The sequence below is a fragment of the Toxorhynchites rutilus genome, chromosome 3 (genome assembly GCF_029784135.1).
Source record: "Toxorhynchites rutilus septentrionalis strain SRP chromosome 3, ASM2978413v1, whole genome shotgun sequence".
Taxonomy (NCBI): Eukaryota; Metazoa; Arthropoda; class Insecta; order Diptera; family Culicidae; genus Toxorhynchites; species Toxorhynchites rutilus.
Window position 1 is genome coordinate 218,279,707 of NC_073746.1, and position 6,426 is coordinate 218,286,132.

Here is a 6,426-nt window from a genome sequence, read left to right on the forward strand (position 1 = left end):
TGTTTGCTCCTGTGGCCGAGTGGTTAGCGTCATAACTAACATGCCGGGTGTTCGGGTTCGATTCCCGGGGGAATTTTTCGTCAAAGAAATTTCCTCCGACTTGCACTGTGATCACGCGTATTCTAGAGCTTGCCACTCAGAATGCATTCAAGGCGTGTTATTTGGCATAGAAATCTCAACTAAGTACTAATAAAAAATGACGCAAGTAATACTACGTTGAGACGGCGAAGTTCCTCTAGGAACGTTAGTGCCATTGAAGAAGAAGAAGAAGATGCGTCTAATGTTTCTAAAGTGAATCCATTGTGACAACATTTTGGTTCGTGGTGTCTACCAGGGTTTCTAGTTGATTTTCTCGAATGTCTCCACTACAAAAAAAGGGAAACATAATAAGATGATGCATCTCTCACCACTTGCGAGAGCCTTCTCAGGACTCTTGCTCGTATCTTGTAGAGATGAACTAGCCTAATATCTATCACACGTTAAATACGGCTCTGTTACAACTGAATTGCAAAATGAACCTAATAAAATAAACAAATGGGATAAAAAAAATATAGGAGGTTGTGTCCAAGACACGACCACTTTGTTGACGTAGAACTACGCTGTTATTTTGTGCAAGCCGCTTGTTAATAACTTCGGTTATTATTTTACACACACACACACACACTTATCTCCGCTTTGTGCTCTTCTCAAAAGAAGCCCTTCCTGTTAATATTCAGCTTCGTATCTACAACGATACTGAAAATTTGCCTCAGCGAGATCCAATTTTTATGCTCCAGGCAAATATTCCCCTTCGATCTTCTTCTTCTTTTTCTTTTCTCTGTTCACGGTGACTCTAAATCATTCCCCTTCGTTGATCGCCGATAAGTTGCTCGTTATTGACTGCATGGGTAGGGAAGCTCACAAATGATCAGAACAAATGTATGGGAAAGTGGAAATGCTTCTAGTTTTCATCAATTTAAACCGTTTACAAATCAGGGGATTGTAATATTTAGCATAAAAAACAAATCTTAGGGAATTTCCTATTCGTTTTGTAAATTGTCTAAACCCGTTCGCGGCAAAAATAATTATTAACGTTAACTTCATTTCATAAAAACGTGACCTATTTTCTGATTTGGCACCCTTAATGAAAGACGTAGTTTTACGTCAAAACAATCTATTACACGTTTCCTTTTCCGGAATTCGACCTCCAAATATTCTGTATCGCTGTGAACTTCATTCCCGTTCGCTGAAGCTTTCGAGCAAGCAAAATTCATAAAAAGTACGGACATTCCAAGTACCAAGCCTCCAATCATTTCAATCAGTTCCTAATTCATCTCCGTGTTTCTTGTCGTGATCTTATCCGATCTGTTCTGAATTACCATTTTCATTTTTCGCCGTATTTAAAGACTTCGGTATGTTACTTAACACCTTTTAGAGAGGGAGAGGGAGAGTTGCAAATAATACGTAATTGGATAGCGAAAAAATTGAATGATGAAAAATCCACAAATTTATGTATTTCGAATGCGAAAAAGGTGTTCATTAATGGCTTTTTGGACAACATAGCTCTCACTGCTGATGAAGCCTCAGGCTTAAGGAAGGAACAGTTCAGATTCCAGTCTAGAGTTCCCAGCTAGCAATTATTATTATTGGTGTACCGTGGATGTCATAAAAACCTCATAAAAAAGATCGAGCAGGTGACGGACAAGCTCCTGATTCTAGACCAGAGTAAACACAGGATTTTCGAGCGTTGATCGTGGGATACCATGAACTCCTGCAGCCTTTTTTTTATTGACATGCCAGGCTCAACATTGACTCTAGCTGTTTTCAGCTGAATATCAGCTCTGCTGTTTTGTCTTCCAAACATAAACAAGAGGTATCAACAAAAATTAAGAATGCATTCTTCCTGTCTTTAACCCCTTGCCGTATGATTTAATTTCCAATAACAGGGCCCAAACACGAGCACAGTAAGTCGTTACGATACTCTGCTGAGTGTGTGTATCTTACTTACGATCGTAGCACTCCCGCATCATCACACGCCTGAAGCATGTATCCATTTCACATCGATAGACGACAAGTGAGATTCGATTTTGTACGTTCTGGCACAGTCAAATCGCCACGAGTGTGGTTCGACGATATACGTGAAGGGGTTAAAACACAAACTAGGTGTCGGTTTTATCCCGAATGGATTTGAAATTTCCAAAGAAAGCTTTTAAGCATCAGTTAGCGATACAGTGAAATGATTTGAGATGAATTAGGCTCTCAAAAAGCTTCGATTTTTAAAAAAATATTCCGACACTTAAATTCCAATAGCGAAATTTTACATGGATTGTTTTCTTTTTGCTGACATGTTTTATTTTGTGTTTGTTTTGACAGCAAAGCGACTTCCGCAGCTATAGGGTGACTAGAAACGTGAGAGATGGCAAGTGTGTACAGAGGCATCGGAAAATTTGCAAAAATAGCTTTGAACTGTCGGCACAGGGTTTCGGTTTTATCCTGATTTCACCTAAACTAATTCTTGCGATACGATAGTTTGAAAGAAAAGTGGCTCGTGTAACTGTATAAAAAATTTATGTAGCTGTGAAAATAAACAAATTTTTGTAGTTGATTAACATTCAAAATGTATTAAAATTAGAAACAATTAATCTCAGTAGAAAAAGCTTTGTGCATGCATCCGAATGTGACTACAGTAGATGGAGTAATATTTCAGCTGCATACATCGGCCCTAGGGCATCCATATACTAATACACTGCATTTGACAGCGTCAAACATATTCGAGTCGCAAATGCAATTTGCGACCACCGTCACTTGCGAGAACTGCCAAACTCTCAAGCTGGTGTAAATCAAGGCGCGTAACATAGTGCAAGGTGGGTCAAAATGTGAAAATCACTTTACAGCCATGAATCTACAAGATGACATTAACACACTTCTAAAATGAAAAATAATGAATGAAAATTTACTTTTCTATTTCGAATATGTATTCTATGCAATACAGTATTACGTAATATTGAATGGAATATTGTCTGATCATGATTTTATATTATAATGGCGAGTTTTTGTAAATGTTGTGTGTTGTGAAATATATAGCCAAATGGTTGAGAGAGCGTCGTGTTTAAGTAATCGAATAACTTAATATTCTCTATTCAAATTTTAAGATTGCAAAACTGCCTTCTTTAAATTTTCCCGAATTTAACGATTGTTTCGAGTTAAATATGATTAGCGAATGGGCGCACCGTGTCTACGTAACAAACGTAGATCTTCCTTGAGCTCACCGAGAAGTTTGATAGTTTGGCAATGACAGCTAAAGGGCCTGGCCGGGTAAGGGAGTAAAAAGTGCCCCCAAACCAAATCACTAGCTGTATGGCAAATATTGTAAAGGATATTAAATAAGAAATTTTGGTGGTTTATTTGAACCCCTATGTGGTTTGACGTAGGATCTATAGTGAAAAACGTACTTTTTAGATTATTTCACGTCATCCTCAAAAGATCCGAGATAAAAATTTGAAAAAATACTGAATGTGCATCTTACTACGGTGTATCAAAAAAAAAATTCATCAAAAATTTTAGTACTAAAAAAAATATTGAAATTTTGAATTTTTTTTTTGAGATTTAGAGATTCAGTACTACTCTAATTCATATTTTAATGTGTTTCTACGGCTTTTTTAGATATGTGTGATTTTTTTCAGTGTTGCGCGGTATCAAAATTTTTTTTTTATATTTCCAAAGAGTGGTTAGGTAAGGGAGTAAAAAGTGCCCCCAAACCAAATCACTAGCTTTATGGCAAATATTTTAAAGGATATTAAATAAGAAATTTTGGCGGTTTATTTGAACCCCTATGTGGTTTGACGTAGGATCTATAGTGAAAAACGTACTTTTTCGTTTATTTCACGCCATCCTCAATAGATCCGAGATAAAAATTTGAAAAAAAAAACTGAATGTGCATCTTACCACGGTGTATCAAGAAAAATTATCAAAAAAATATTTCATAAAAAATTTTAGTACTAAAAAAATATTTAAATCATGAAATTTTTTTTTGGGATTTAGAGATTCAGTACTACTCTAATTCATATTTAAATGTGCTCTTACGGCTTTTCTAGATTGATAAATATCTTCAAGCTGTTTTTTTTCAAATACACAGTATAAAAAAGTATAAAAAAATGTTATAGATTTTCTGGCATTTCTAAATTTTGAAAAAAAATATAACTGTGAGACCACAAATCCGATTTGTTTTTTTTATTTTAATCTTTTAATTGAAAACCACGAATACAATAAACTAATCGATTTCAAAAAAATAAAAATAATAATGCAGACGATGGAGAAAATTATTTTTGTGTCACACAATGCTCTTAAAAATTCAGAAAAAATTACGCCACATGTAGAAAAAAGACACATACGAACGCATTTAAATAAAAATTTGAGCAGGAGTGGGTCTCAAAGTTATATTTTTTTTCAAAATTTCGAAATGCCAGAAAATCTATAACATTTTTTTGTACTGTGTATTTTTTTAAATTTTATTTTTATTATTAGATATTTGAAAAAAAACAGTTTGAAGATATTTATCAATCTAGAAAAGCCGTAAAAGCACATTCAAATATGAATTAGAGTAGTACTGAATCTCTAAATCCCAAAAAAAAAATTCAGAATTTAAATACTTTTTTTAAGTACTAAAATTTTTGATGAAATTTTTTTTGATAATTTTTCTTGATACACCGTGGTAAGATGTACATTCAGTATTTTTTCCAAACTTTTATCTCGGATCTATTGAGGATGGCGTGAAATAAACGAAAAAGTACGTTTTTCACTATAGATCCTACGTCAAACGACATAGGGGTTCAAATGAACCACCAAAATTTCTTATTTAATATTCTTTACAATATTTGCCATACAGCCAGTGATTTGGTTTGGGGGACTCGCGGATCATATCCTCTTGGCCGGGGCCTGGCATACATGAACTAATCATTTTCGTTTAGATCAATCAAACATTATATACCAAATCTTGTGTTATTGCTAAGAACCCTGCTAAGTTGATGAAATGTGTACATTTCCAAATAATGACTGATTCTAGGAATAGACAAGGTATAACATTCGAATGATAAATCAAATGCAATCCATCTTCCAATCACTTCCCGCTTATTGATTTACTTGTCCATCCCAACAATTGATGGCAAAGTTTGACATAGAATATTTCTACAAATTATTCTACGTTGGAGGTTGATTGATATCTTGTTGTTCATAAATCCCAATCTGATGATTGATAATAGCCGAACAGCCTGAATAGCCTACATTATTACATTCCCCGGCAGCAGAAGAATACGTAAAAGTGACGTGTCGGAAGAAAATATCTGTTATGAAAAAAATTTCTAGCACACGCCTGATAACTATAATGATTGATATTTTAAGATGGTTGGATGCTTGGGATGAAAGCAGTTGACGTTTTCTTCCAGAGCAGATCGGTCGTTTGTACTCCGGCATCATCCACACATATATTTTATATCGCTCATTTTGCATTTCTCTTCATAGCATCGAGCCGTATCATCGAGGGAATGGCTTCGGGTAATCATTCGGTTATTTCATTCGCCACGTCGATCGTCACGTCTCGAAAGGAGAACTAGTAGGACGTGGACAGATGAAAAATTTCATTTGCCGCATGGCATTTAACTGTGTCAGGATATGTATTATATATATCACCTGTGCTGGTGGGTAATCCATTGGGTTCGGTATGTGGCCAAGGCATTCAAAGGGTTGGGTTTTCAATAAGCCTGAATGACCGATAACCTTTTCAGCATATGAGCATATTATTGACATACTTTTTTATTGAGATATAGGTATACATTTTACTTCTAACAGTCTTGTATTGAACAATAGTTCGCTTCTAACATTAATCATTATAAAGGTTGATTTCCTATTGTCCAGTATAACAGATAAGCTGACTTTCAATAAACGATGCGGCAATACATCAGCGAGCGTATCAGTAATTTACATTGCTACATACATAACTACATCTGCTCGAGAAGATACTTCATGAAAGGAAAATCGACAAATCGCCATGAGCATGTTTCCATATCATTAACTACACAGAATATGTCACTCGAGGTAACACCTACGAGAAACGGTTCCACTTGCTCTCCTAATACCCCAGGGACGAATAGCTCATATCATAAATCATCTTTCTGGCAAACTTGAACGTCTCAATAATCGGCCCGGAGAAAATTCTGGCCACGGATGGATAAACCAACTTTCCCCCACCCTCTTCGGGGAAAGGGCTCGGATTCGGTTGCCGATTTTCTTGCTTTCTCCTTTCTTTTTTAGCTTCCACGCCTAATCAAACTAGTCACCCGGTCCGCACGAGCATACTAAGGACCGAAAATCGTAGCTCGACTGCCCCCGAGTGAAGGAAGAAGAACGCCAGTGGAAAAGCCAACCGTAGAAAATATGGAAGAACAACATTAT